The sequence below is a fragment of the Sceloporus occidentalis genome, unplaced genomic scaffold (genome assembly GCF_023333645.1).
Source record: "Sceloporus occidentalis isolate IW3139 unplaced genomic scaffold, rSceOcc1.0.p SCAF_2, whole genome shotgun sequence".
Classification (NCBI taxonomy): Eukaryota; Metazoa; Chordata; class Lepidosauria; order Squamata; family Phrynosomatidae; genus Sceloporus; species Sceloporus occidentalis.
In genome coordinates this window covers 242,678,309-242,693,262 of record NW_028316982.1, presented here as the reverse complement: position 1 = coordinate 242,693,262, position 14,954 = coordinate 242,678,309, and the positions used below count along the sequence as shown (strand labels likewise).

Below are 14,954 nucleotides of genomic sequence, written 5' to 3'. Positions count from 1 at the left end.
AAATGGAAATGTGTCCCGTTTGCTATTGCTAATGGCAATAGGGGCACTGTAAAGTGTCTCCGTATTGCATAATAAAACAATAGCACTGCATTTCTATTTACTCTTACATCTCCCTGCCTTCTGATAAAAAAATAGAAATAAAAAATTTAAACATTTAAATTCACCAATGCATGACTTAGAACTGTAGGGTTGTCATAATTCTCTACTATAAACCAGGACAAAATGTAGGACATAATTTAGACCAAAATTCAGGACAATTGTAGGATAAAATTTAGCCAAAAATGTAGGACATTTAAGAAAAATGGTGGACCTTAAATGTCCTACATTTTTGGCTAAATTTTATCCTACAATTGTCCTGCATTTTGGTCTAAATTATGTCCTACATTTTGTCCCGGTTTATAGTAGAGAATTATGGCAACCCTACTTAGAAGGATACTAATAAAAGTTCTGGTTAATATTTTGTATTACAACAAACAGTTAATAATTGCATACAAACTGTTGTCAAAAATCTAAACTTTGGTAGGCAACTGTTGTATATTAGTATAATGTGACTTTGTGTGCAACAATTTACTGGAAGACATTTCTGTGTAGAGACTGCTCACAGACATAGGCTTGTATTAGTTTGATGTGTGTGATATGATAAAATCTATTCTAGATAATGACTAGCTTTGAGAGACAGCAATAATGTAACATCCAGTGGTATGGATGGACTAAATTTGTTTATTGTTATTTTCCATAGGTAATACAAATGGTTCACAAATGCAAAACAATACCTTTTGTCTCCTGGAAGCAAGCAAGGTAGCATCCATATCACTTGGAAATTAATGTGGCTCTGGCTAATCTTCAAAATTATGTCAGACATTCTTATGACCACATCCCAGCATTAATCTTAACTAAAGAGACATTGAACTTGTTGCCCACAGCAAGGTAAGACTGACACTTATTATTATTATTATTATTATTATTATTATAGTTTATTTCTATCGTGCTGTAAATGTGGATTGGAGACCCCTGTATTCACTACAGCGCACCCGTGTCATACGTGGGCGCACCTTACGCGGCTTGAGCATACGCGCTCATTGCAAAGGCACAAGGAGAGATGAGGATAGAGTAGGATAGGGGTGGCGCGTCCCATTCAATTGAATGGGCGTGCACGCCCGTTGTGCCCTGCGCGCCACCACGCCGCCGTGCACGAGCCCCATTGTTTATAATGGGGCTTGAGCATAGGTGGAATTTGCCTTACGCGGCGGGATCCGGAATGGATCCCCGCGTAAGGCGAGGGCCCACTGTATTTTATTTCATCAACTGACATTATACAGTTTTTTGCATTTCTATATTTCAATGCATTTGAAATAGAGTAATATTACTCAGTACTAGAATTTCTGTAAGTTTGTTCTGTGTAAATGGGTATATTCTTCTGACCCTTATGTCACTCTACTGCTAATTAATAGAAAAATATTCACTATATACCAAATTGTGATATGCTGCTCTGGAGTATATGCATGCTCTGTTCTATGGCATGCTTTGTTTTATGACAGCTCTGCTATCCATCCCCTAAAAATCCATTCTTTAAACCTGAGCTGTTGAGCAGCAACAGCTGCTCTTTTAAGGTTTGAAAAGTCACCTTTGTCCTGCAGTAGTTCATGGAGCTGGCAAGGCAAAGCCAGACATGTTTTTAAAGGTAATGTAACAATCCTTGTTTGGTCATGGCAACCAGTGGATGACTTTGGGGAAGGTCATCCACTTCCTCTTTCAGCCTCAGAGGAAGGCAAAGGCAAACCCCCTCTGAACATATCTTGCCAAGAAAATCACGTTAAGGTTGCCATTGTCATGTTAAAACAAAATGAAGGCACACAACAACAAACAAGTACTAGTATTTCACCTAAGAACTGTTTGGTTCTCACCATCTTTAAGGTAAATGGCTTCTTTATTCCTCACATCTGCAGTGCAGGTCAGAAATTTTGTCTATAATAACTGTAAGAACAAAAGAATTCATTTAATGATTGCAAGATGGGAACCACCTCTCAAAATTAGGGCAGTAGCCATTTTCACCACCAGTTGTGTAAATGTTTAAAAGAAAAAAGCCCAACCAGAACCCTGAAGATCCCCATGTTTTCTGTCATTTTCCAGATTATTTTTTGAGGTTTGTAAAATTTTACATACTATGCAATTATGCATAATTACGTACTATGCATAATTGTATACTATATAATTATGGGGAAATATTCTATTTTGCATTCTAATTAAACAAAGTAGGCATGTTAATTGTTGCATTTTTAATTCCACTATGTTTCAACCTTCATACCATTTTTTACAGTTAGAACTTAAATTAGAGAACCAGTATAGTAATATCTAAACTGTTGAACTTGGACAGGGAGACCAGGTTCAAATCTCAGCTTGATCACTGCCTAAATGCTATTCCTCAGTTATGCAAATGTAATTTAGCAGGGCATATGAGTGAATAAACAGTCCAAATCTCCATACTGTAGTCTTAAAACAAATAGGTGTGCAGTTAGTCCATCAAAAAGGACATAATTTTTTCTTTATCATTGTTTGAATCCATTTCCCCAAAATCTGAAGATTCACATTAAGCATCTACCATAATAAGCATCTTTCTGCCCTCTCACCTTGCCTTTTCCAAGCTCTTTCTTTCCTCAGAGTAGTTCCATGTGGAGACCACTGCAAGGAGCAGAGTGTGGGAGCAATGAAATGGACTGTTCTCCTCTTGGAGAAACTCTGCTATTGCTGCCTTGCCTCCATTACTATGCTAGTTTGCCTCACCCTCCTCCATTCTTTCCTTTTCCTTTTTGCCTAGCAGCAGTGCATTCAAAAGGGCTCTAGGAGTTTTAGGGGCCATTCAGACTACCTTTTGTACTGAATTGTAACCCAGATTAAAAGTTGGAAGTTCCCATTGGCACCAGTTTAAACACATTAGAATTAGGGTCTTGCACACCTGGTCCAGGACAAATCCCCCTTAGAGCGTTTTTTCTGAAAGTGGATTATTTCCCGTTTCTTTTTGGAAAACCCATTTCTTCCTTGCTGCCAGCAAATGTGAACTTGGTCCCAGTCATGATTGGGTCAAGTTCAGGGGAGTGATTTAGGTCAGAGGGAGGGCAGAGGGCGGAACATACCTCCCCTTTCACAGGCAGCCTTTTCTTTCTTTCTCTCTCTCTCTCTCTCTTTTTTTTTTTTGTAATTTTATTTTTGACAGATTATGTGAATGCTTGTTCTACAGGTTGATACATATTGATAGAATGTGTCTGCTTGTGCTACATTTCCCTTTTGTTTGCTTGCTGCCGGCACGGCACATCACTTTGCAAGTGGCATTTTTTAAAATTTGTGTGTGTGTGTGTGTGTGTGTGTGTGTGTATGAGAGAATATATGAATGCTTATGTTTTCCTTTTAAATTTGGCAAATTGATACAATGTGTGAATGCTTTTGCTATATATGTGTATGTAAGGAGAGATGGCATTCTGGGGTGGCAATCAGAAGGAAAGCAAAGAAAGAGGATGCAGAAATGGCATTCTGAGGTGAGGTATTATTATTATTATTATTATTATTATTATTGTGACAGATTATGCGCATGCTTTGGGCTGGAAGGGAAGGGAAGAGGATGGCATGGGGGAGGGAGGCAAGGGCATCGGAGGTGGCATTGGGCTGGAAGAGAAGGGAAGGGAAGAGGTTCCAAAGAGGAGGAAATGCTGGGCTAGAAGCGAAGGGGGAAGCTAAAGGCTGGCATTCAGAGGGAAGGCTGTGGAAACCCCTGACTTTGGGGGAGTCACACTCTCTCAGCCTCAGGGGAAAGGAAATGGCAAATCTTGGAACCAATCTTGCCAAGAAAACTCCAGGATGGGGTAGTTTTAGGGTTGCCATAATCTGTAATGACCCAAGTACACACAACACACACACATTCCTGGAGGTTTTTAAATTTGACAAGTTGACAGAATATGCGCACACTGCCACTAGTTTTTTTTAAAAAGAAGGTGGGAAAGAACCAATTCCATTAGTCAGTGATTGTAGGATATGTCACCTTTGACGAAAGCCGAAGTGAATTTGATTGACAACAAAGGAGGTCCATTTTAAAGTGGTACTGCAAATGTGAACTTCAGAGGGGCAAACTGCATCGACCGAGGTAAAGGGTAGTGAGAACTTCTATCCCGGGGGGATTCGGTATGGAGGCAACCGTATCTGCCCAGTTCTATCCAGAGCAAATAGGCTAGTGAGAATGGGGTCTTAGTAAATCATAAGCTGAACATAAGTCAACAGTGTGATACAGCAGCTAAAAAGCCAATATGATCCTAGGCTGCATCAATAGGCATGTAGTGTGGAGATCAAGGCTATACAGTCGCCCCTCCTAACTTGCAAATCTCAGATCTGCAACCTCAATTATGTGTGGATGGGCAACCTCTGTTTTCGCGGGGGGGGGGGGGGGAGTCTGGAATTGATCCCCTGTGCAAACGGGGAGCCAGCTGTAGTACCACGTTATTCTGTTTTGGTCAGACCTCACCTTGAAAACTGTGTCCACTTTTTGGTAGCATAATTCAAGAAGAATGTTGACAAGCTGGAAATTGTCCAGAACAAGGTGACCAAAATGATGAAAGTTCTAGAAACCATGCCCAATGGGGAACAGCTTAGGGAGCTGGATATGTTTAGTCTGGAGAAGAGATGACATGATGGCCATGTTTAAATATTTGAAAGGATATGGAAGAAGTAATAAGTTTGTTTTCTGCTGCTCCAGAGACTAGGACACAGAGCAGTGGATTTAGAATGGATGGCTGTTGTGGTCTCTTCCAACACTATGATACATCTTCAGTTGCTACAATTCTTTCCCTTACATTTTATCCCCGTCATTGTTACCTCTCTTGTTTCTTTCACTTTACAACTGCACCTTCCATTCTCCATATGCTCTTTTCTCCTTTTCCCCTCACTTCACTCATCCTTCCCTTCTGTTTACTATCTTGCTTACCTTGTGACCTAGCACTGTGCTCCTCCCTTGCTTCCTGCATTCCACTACTCACTTTCCCATCACTGTTACTGTCTCTCTTGCCTCTACTCACGCCCTCACAATATGTCCCTACCTTGCTTCTTGTACTCTGCTGCTCACATCTCTTGAAATCCTATCCTACTCTATCCTCACCTGTCCTTGTGCCTTTGCAATGTGTCTCTCCCTCTCTGATGTCTTGTACTTTGCTGATCATACTGCTCACTCTCTCATCACTGTTTCCTCCCTCACCTCTCTTCATGCCTGCAAGTGCTTCCCTTTTTTGCTTCTTGTATTCTACTGCTTGTACTGTTCACTCTTAGGCCGCGTTCCCACTATGATATACTTTGAATTGCAGATTGGGTTAAATGTCTGTCGTCCCCACTTGTTGCCAGTTTCAATCCGATTCTGATCCGATAGAATTCCTTGAAAGCGGAGTAAACGCAGAAAACCCATTTTTATTTTACAGTACTTTTCAAGAGGTTCTTTTGAGAAAACTGAATCACAAGCATGTTCAACAAATGGGAATGACCTTCGGATCAGAATCGCATCTCACTGGAGGGGAGGGACTATGGCAGGGGGTGTCATCCTTCCAGTCTTCGGCTGCTTGAAATCAGCCATTTTTTTAGAGCTGCCCTTTGTCCACCCACACATGTGGTGGCTTTTCCATTTTTTGTCTTTACACTGATCAATTCCTTCTGAATCTGTCCATTATCGTTTCTCCAGTGTAAGAGGTCAAATGTATCTTTTGCTATTCTTTTGGAGGGGTATCTGTTGTGTGTGTGTGTGTGTGTGTGTGTGTGTGTGTGTGTGTGTTTAAATAACTTTTTGACTCAGAAATACAATTCCTCATTGTCCTGTAGAAGCACCACAGTGAGCAAGGGCTTTCCTATAATGAGCAAGGGCGTTCCTATCATGGCCATGCAGCTACAAGACTAAAAAGTGATTGGAAATAAAGTTGATGGGGGGCAGCACTACAAAGTATCCTCACGTAACCAAAATTACAGCTGGCTATGTTGCCAAAATTATGCCTGGCCATGTGACCAATGACACGGCGATGCAATCACCTTGATTGGCATTTAAAAAAGGGGGGGGACATTGCAGCGCAAATACAAGTGGGGATGACAGTGGGGTCCAAAAAACCCCACCAAATCCAAAAGATCATGCTTCATAGTGGAAACAATGGCACAGTGGAATTGAATCAACGATCTGGATTGAAACCACATTGCAAATCGGTTTCAATAGTAAGTGGGAATGAGCCTTTACTTTCCCCATGCTTAAAAGGCAAGGGCAGACTTATTTCCTGCAGTACAATTTGACACAGAGTGCCTTCACATTTCCCCTTGTATTTTGTCTTCTACAAGGGCTAGAGAATTACTTTTTTTTTAATGTAAAGTTTGGAATTTGACCAAGCGATGGTTCAGACAGTCAACTGAATGGGATGCCTAGAATCCAAGTAAAACTCGGTTATCCAGGCAGGATGTCAACTATAGATTCAGGAAAATAAGGAAGATCATACTTATCCTGTATTTATCATGACTCAGGCAAATCACCAGGCTAACTAAGGCAATTTCTGTACCAAAATCAGGGCATAACCCAAACTGAAAATAACTCAAATATTCAGTTTCATTTAAAAGTACTCTGCGTTGTAGTGTCTGAACTCCACCATTAGTTTAAAAAATGATATATTGAATGCTGATCTATAATAGTCAATAAACCGAGGAAATAACTTCGAATTTTTCAAGCCAAGGAGATTTTTCTTTCTTTCCTTTCAGAAGAGAGCATTTAATTATTTAGAGCCTAAGGGTCTGGAGCACTGAAGAAAAAATGTGTGGTTGAGGCAACTGCCCTTGATTCCTGTCCGTCTATCAAGTGATGTCTACATAAAGTGCTTGCTTGGCAGGAAGGAAATAAAATGGGGAAAATCTTTTGTGGAACTTGTTGATATTCTTTATGCTATTTAAGTTTAATTGTGCATTTCTAAACAAAGGTCACACAGTACAGAAGTTTAACATAACTGGGCAGTTTCTGCTGTTGCAGAGCAGAACAGAATAACTTAAAAATAAAATAAAGCATTCTTCTAATTCTTGAACAAGCTTCAAAAGAATGTAGAAATAGGCAGGATTCTTTTGTCTCCACCTGGGGAGTAAACTCTGAAACAATCCAAAAGCAGAAATGTGATTTATTTTTATTGCATGGTTAATCTAGACTCTATGTTGGGCTAATTTTAGGACTTTCAGGAACAAAGCTGTAAAAATCTTAAACTGGAGTCTTAGTTAAAATTTGGTGTTTATAGTATTATAAAAAAACAAATCAAAATATATACTGTCTGACTTATTAAATATGTTTTCTTCTGTTTCACATTCAACATCCTATAACAAGTGTATCTATTAAGCACCCAAAACGGATTTTATTATTATTATTAATAACAGCAGCAGCATTTATTTCTTACCTGCCTCTTCTTATGGATCGAGACTGGGAGCAACAGATTAAAATTCAGCAACAAATAGACACATAACACAGTCAAAACCATGAACACCAATAAGAAATACATAATCAGTTGGATGAACAGTAACATCAATTAATAAAGCATACATATGATAAAGAATCAATTAATAATTTAAAAACCATCTAGATAAAAACATCAGGAGAAGCCCCCTTTTCTGTCCCACCACTTTCTCAGGCTCATTTAGTGGCTGTTCCAGACTCTGGAACTCCTTCCCTAGAGAGGCCAGTATAGCCCATCACTGCTCTCCTTTCAACAGCAGATAAAAATATATTGTGCCATCAGGGTTTTTAAACTAATAAGGGTTGGGGTTTCAAATGTCATGCAAGGTTTGTATATTGCAGAAACTTGTTTCATGGGAGCTGGAAGTAGAACATTAAGGCCCTGTACAGACTGGCCTGAAAGGCCGGCCTGGGGGCAGAGTCGGGGCGTCATGTCCACATGATGCATGCCCAACTCTGCCCCCCAGGGCGTCATGACACTGTGCGTCGCTCCACACGGCACATGGCTTTTTGCTGCTCCTTCTCGTGCTCTGGACAGGCCAGATCAAGGCCACGATGTGAGGTTGCCACGGCCCTGATTCAGCCAAAGAAGGGGTGGCTCCATGCCTCCCCTTTGGGCCTGTCTGAACAGCCCCTAAGTGACATAAAGTGATTCTGCATTACTATACAAATAAGATTGCCTATCATGTGACTATTTCAGATATGGTGGAAAAATTGCACTGGCAACTACTGTACCGAGTTACTGATACCCATCTTATCCATTATCTATTATCAGTTTACCAGTCAAAGGCCATGAGATAAAAGGTAGAGCTTCCAGGAACTTTATCTTCTGCCGTTTCAGACCATCTAAGGTATTTTATAAATTGCTTTTCACAATAAAAACAGATCCCAGAAAAGCAAAATATGCCACAGTATTATGTTTTTCTGGATTTGTGTGTCTTGAGCACATGATTTCTGAGCACATGGTTTTATTTGGTATAGCTGTTATTTATTTAAATGTTTTTATCTCACTCTTCAGCTGTAAAATACACCCAGTTTAGCTTTTGTCAGATGAATAAAAATACATACTGTAAGTACATTACAGATATACAGTTTTTTAAAAAAAAATGTTCAAGAGAGGAAATTTTCAAATGCAAGCCATTTTTGTCATAGTTTGGGAATCTAAAGTAAATTGTTTACAGATTTGAAAATTGGCAACTTTGTGTTTGTTAGGTAACCATATTTATGTATAACCTTTTAAAATTGTTTTCTTTGCTAAGAATTTTAAAAATATATCTCTGTAGCCAAACTATATTCTTGCGCTGACCCTCTGAATTATTCCATATATTTTTTTTGTCCCTTTGTCTCTTCAAGTCCAAAATTCATTATGTCAACACAGAGGTTTGCTATCTGTCAAGGAAACATAACAACTTTTGATCAAGTTCCTGAATGATTCAGAAAGAGTTAGTTTGCATTATCATTTTTGTTAGCTTCACATTGCTTTTTGTTCTAATTTCTGGGAATATTTTTACATTATTTTTTAAAACTGTAGCTCCACCCAGAGACTCCATTTGTGAATGAGTTTACACATCTGTTGCAGGCTCAGTCAGTATCATAATTCAGAGACATAGCTGTTAGTCTAGAACAGTGGTTTCCAATCTTTGGTCCTTTGTTTTAGACTTCAGCTGCCAGAAACCCCAACTAATTTGGCTAACAGTCAGGAAATATGGGACCTGAAGTCCAGATAATTTGGAAAATCAAAGTTTGGGAACCATTGGCCTAGAATATCAGTATGCAAACTGATCTTATAAAGTCACTTTCTTTGAAACTGACTAAGCAAAAGATGTTGTAACATAAGCTGTCACAGATTTGGTCTACTTCCTCAGATGCATGGAATGAGCTAGGTCTTTCCTGGGCAGCAGTTCAGTCTGTGCCCCCATAGACCAAGTCTACATAACCTTATGCTACAACTTTTTTCTCTCGGTTTGTTCAAAGGAGCTACAAGAGCCATCTGTATTTGTAGGTTAATATCCCACTAAGAATCTTCCATACTCCCAAGTTGCAGTGTCAAGCATTACTCACTGTGTGATGTGGGTTCATAATGTTCCAAGTGATCTTCCTTCACATCATTGTCCTCTGGTTGAGGAGGGAAGTCTCAATGTGCACAGTAGTCCTGAGTAAGACTTCAAGAATGTTTGAGTAGTGGAAAATCACCACAGAGAATTCTATCCTTGGGGCAAGTGTTGCACCTCATCCATACCTCTGAGTGTTACATGAAATAATTATGCCTTATTTTATCACCTCATAAATTACTGAATCTTTGGGGAATTCTTTTTGAAAGAAAAGTAACTCATAGGTGTTTTACAGATCAAAGAAACAAAATGATACAGTAGTTAGTTCTCACAACTAAATTAGTTTTTAGAAGGCTTTTCTGCCTTGGGCTTCTGTTAGCGTCAAAGAAAGCCAGGGTCTTTCTGAATGGAAGACATTCTGTTTAAATTAGCATTACTTCATGTACTGTAGTAATTATCGGCTAGAAACTGAAATAAATGTAACTGTGTTTTGGGGGAGATGTCTGGCTCTCTATTTGCTATCCCATATGTGTAAGGGCAAATATGAAAGTAGCATATATGGTAATAGGCTTGTCATCCATGACTTGGTTTGGAGGTGGGAATTGTGTAACTCTCCAGATGCTGTTGAACTACAGCTCCCATTATTCATCATAGTATGCTGGTTAAGACTCCCGGGAGTTCATCTGAAGGATTACAGTTATGTTTTATGTCATGCGGCTCTTCCATGAAAACCATCTTCCACTGCTGACCAAAAGATTTACTGTGTTTAAGAAGATTTAATGTACATTTATTGTCATTGTGGTTGTGTGTCTTCAAGTAGTTTCCGAGTTCCTATCACAGGGTTTTCTTGGTAATATTTTTTTCAGATGGGGTTTGCCATTGCCTTCCTTAGAGACCGAGGAACTGTGCAGACAGCCCCTAAGGAATGGCGCAATGCTGCCCATTTCCTAGCCGGATTGGGGCTGCAGCAACCACATGGCATGGCCCCGATCTGGCCTTTGCATGGTACAAAAAAGAGTCTCAAAAAGCAGCTCCTTTTTGCGCCCTGCAAAGAGTGCAATAGCTGCATTGCTGTGACTTGCTGGCACACCTTCGGCGTTGCGTTGTATGGACGCAGTGCTGGAGGAGTGCTGTGACGCCATGTGGAGCAGCGCACAGTATCATGCTGCCCGGGGGGCAGAGTTGGCCATGCGTCATGAGGATGCTATGCCCCAACTCTGCCCCATGCAGAGTTGAGGCATAGAGAGAGTGGAACTTTCACAAGGTCATCCAGAGGATTTGCCATGGCTGAATTGAGATTTGAACCCTAGTCTTCTGGAATCCTAGTCCAACACTTAAACCACTATACCATGCTGGCTGCCTTTAAGTTATACAGTAGAGCAGGGGTAGGCAACCTTTTTGAGCCAGGGGGTGGGTTGCTGTCCCTCAGACAACTGGGGGGGGGGGGGCGAAGCCAAAAAATACATAATTAAATATTTTTTTTAAAATTAAATAATTAAATAAATAATTCCTACATACACTGCACACATCGTATTTTGAAGTAAAAAACGAAATGGGAACATATACAGTATCTAAAATGAAGAACAAGAACAAGTAAAGTTAAATAAACAAACTTTATTCGGTATTAAATAACAGTGTATTTTAATGGCTGGCTGGCTGGCTACCACACTACTGCTCGCTCTTTCCTCCCTCATGCGCTCCCTTCCTGCTCTTTTATTTATAGGGCAGAGGAGGAGGAGGACGGAGGGCGAGGTGGAGTAGGCGGAGCGCACTGCGCTACGCATGCGCACGGCAGCTGCAGCCGCCGGCGCTGCCATTTTGAATCCCCCCCCAAAAAACTGGCACCGGGCCGTGTACAGGCCCGCTGCGGCCGCTGGAGCTTTCCAGGAGCGCTCCGGCAACCGCAACGGGCCTCCTACAGGCCCGCTGCAGCCGCTGGAACCCTGCTGGAGGACTCCAGCGACCGCAACAGGCCTCCTACAGGCCCGCCGCTGTGTTCTAAAATGGCGGCGAAGTCTTGCGCCACCTTTCCAGTCCTGCTCCGCGATGGGAAACGTCACGTGAGACTTCGGTCACCATTTTAGAACTCAAAATGGCACCCAGAGCGGCGCGGAAGCTGCGGCGGGGGTGGCAATCAGCGGCAATCGGCAGCAGGACCGGGCTGGGGCCGGTCCCAAGGCCTTGCCGGGCCGGATTCGACCCGCGGGCCGTAGCTTGCCGACCCCTGCAGTAGAGTCTCAATTATCCGAGTCTCGGTCATCCGACACTCTGGATTAACCGACCCTCAGATAACCTGGGGGCGTGGCTGTGGGCCTTTCTGCACCCACAGACACGCCCCCAAACAGACGGCTTGCTTCCCCTTGGCTTGAAGGGAGCTCCGTGGACCTCCCTTCAAGCTGGGGGAAACCAAGCCTCCGAGGAGAGGACTGTGGCCTTGGCCCAGTCCCTTCCCCAGCAGGTTGTTTCCCCTTGGCTTGAAGGGAGCTCCACGGAGCTCCCTCCAAGCCGAGGGAAACCAAGCCTCCGAGGAGAGGACTGTGGCCTTGGCCCAGTCCCCTCCCCGGTGGGTTACTTCCCCTTGGCTTGAAGGGAGCTCCGCGGAGCTCCCTTCAAGCCGAAGGAAACCCGGACTCCCTCGGGAGAGAAGGGGGCCAAGCCCCGCCGAGGTTTCCCTTCTCTCCAAAGGGAATCCGAGGACTCCCTCCGGAGAGAAGGGAGCCATGCCAGCGAGGGAAGGGTTGCGCCCAGCCCTTGCCGGCTTCATTCTCCTCAGCCAGTGGGGAATGCGTGCACTCCCCACTGGTTGAGGGGAACGAAGCCAGCTAGGGAAGGGCTGGGCCCAATCCTCCCCTTCCCGGGCTTCGTTCTCCTCAGCCAGCCCTGAGGAGAACAACGCCGAGGAGGCGAGGGGTGGGCCCTGTCCTCCCTTCCCAGCTTGCATCTCCTCAGCCCGGGGGGAGTGCATGCACTCCTCATGGGCTGAGGAGACGCAAGCCGCCGAGGAGGGGAAGGGGGAGGAGAGGAAGGGAGGCGAGGGACTTCTGCGCCATCATTGGGGACAATCTGGATTATCTGACATAATCGGTTATCCGACTATAAGCTGGTCCCGTTTATGTCGGATAATCAAGACTCTACTGTATTCAAGATTTAAAATTAGCAAGGGAAAGCTAGCTTGGTCTTCTTTGTGTTGTCCTACTGTTAGTAGAGATAGAATGTTTTATTTAACCATGCTTTTGTCAACTGACTGGCTGCAGAGGTGATGGCTCTTAACCAGGAATGCAGATCTTTTTATTAATATGTTCCTAAATATTTAAAAATTAAGTTGTGCTTTACTACTTCAATTATTTGTGTTTTTATTTGTACCTATTTTTTAAACTTGGGAGCTGCCTTGAATCCCAGTTTTCAGAACAATAAATTGAATGAATGAATGAATGGATGAATGAATGAATATAGGGAGGAAAGTTATTTGAAAAATGAAAGTTGATAGCCACTTTAATACTGTAGGATGGAGCCATGGCAGTTAAAGTGATGTCAAACTGCACTGTTTTTTTACTGAGTAATGCATGATCGAGGAGAGTTTCGAGACAGAATGACTGGAGAAACCTTCAACAGAGATTTTCTAACCAGTCGAGGAGATGTGATTGTTAGAATATTGATTTAATTATTTTGCCATGTTTTGAACTCACTTTCAAATATTTTAGGAAACATATATCCAAACTTTAGCCTACTAAAATAGCATATAATATTTGTAAGTTGCTTTATGTGTTATTTGTATTGTTTAAAAAGATGGAATTTAACAAAACACTTCTGACTGCTTTAGCTTCATGTTTGTATGATGAATTTGTGAGCAGACTTGCTGAATAGTAGTCAAGCCATAGACAACAGTACATGTTGTGAAAGACTTTTACCTCTTTAATTAGGTGCATAGCTTTCCTTAATTAATATAATTAACAGCAGCTTGTGAAACAATGCCAGGGACAACTTTAAAAGAATTGCATGCCTCTTGTTTTGTTAGGGAGTGTATCCGGAAGTGAACCTCACTCCTTTGCCAATTGGAATGTAGCCTATGTGGAATCTTTCAGTCAAATAATGGAATGCTACCTAAATAAGGATGCTACATGTGCTGACAATTCCACAAAGCATTGCAGGGAGCGGTTCCAGCAAGTTTAGCTCTGTTTATATTCATGTTATTATTTATACAAGAAATCCCAACTCCAGAATTTGCATTGTATTACTGTTGCTGTCATAGCTGGATGGTGAGATCAACACATATATAATACTAAATCAAACTCTGTGCAGTATTGTCAAAGTGAACCAAAATAACGGGTAGTTGCTATAATTTGTGGAATCTCTCACCTCCTCTTTCAAATAAGAAAGACTAAAACATGATGCAGGCTTTTGAGTCAGTGACAAAAGCAGCTACTTACACGTAGAAGAGGTAGTTTATTTTGTTCAAAATTTACTGGTCCTCATTTCCTGAGCAGCGAATTGTGGTTTGAGCATACTACTTGTTGTGTTATGTGCCCTCATGTTGACTCCAACTTATGGTAACATTGTCATAAGATTTTCTTGCCAAGATTCATTCAGAGTAGGTTTGCCATTGCCTTCTTCTGATGCTGAGAGAATATGACTTGCTCAAGATTACCATTGGCTTTCCATGTCTGAGTGGGGATTCAAACTCTGATCTCCTAGTCCAACACTTAAAGCACTACACAAGCCTCCTGAGCATACTGTACCAAACTACAAATCTTCCTTCAGCTTTGGAAAAATCATTAAATAAACTCTGAACCTCTCTCCTAGACTTAAAGGAAATATAAAATGCAGTCGCAGACATTTTGCCATAGTTTTTTTAAAAGATAGTATGGGGTAAAGAGAATAAAATCTATAAAATTTTATTTTGTGGTTTTCTGTCAGCCTCAGAGTTGAAGAACTGTATAATAGGGTCTATTGAATTACCCCTTTCCCCTCATTTTTCTTTTGACTAAATTGTATTTGTGTCTACAGAACTATGTTAACAGGTCAGTATTAAAGTAGCCAAAATTAAACTCAGGTCTATCACTATACCAGAAACTGGGAACATCCTCAGCGTGGTGCAATGGTTTGAGTATTGGATTACAACTCTGGAAACAAAAGTTCTGTTACCCAAATTGCAGGGCTCCCCCAGAGGACACCCACAAATTGCATTCAATATGGGGAAACTAATTTAGCCCAAGAGCAAATAGTGAGGGCTTCAGTAACATAAAGCCAGGAATCTTAAGCCTTTGTATACCGGTTCCAAACCTCCAGAAGTAGATTCTAAATTAGTTTATTTATAAAAGGGGAATCAACATACAACATACAATATAAAAGGGGAATCAACATACAACATACACACTAAGCACACTAAACTCAAGAACTAACGATGCAAAGGCAGT

The 14,954-nt window shown here is 41.6% G+C and overlaps 1 protein-coding gene across 1 annotated transcript in view; it reads left to right on the top strand.

The window, feature by feature from the left end:
- Positions 1–810: 810 nt before the first annotated feature.
- Positions 811–14,954, top strand: part of FRY (FRY microtubule binding protein) — a 279,770-nt gene continuing 265,626 nt past the window's right edge. Inside the window, exon 1 of the mRNA XM_089512531.1 lies at positions 811–927. The gene's annotated coding sequence lies outside the window, so the exon portion shown is untranslated. The remainder of the gene's footprint in view (positions 928–14,954) is intronic.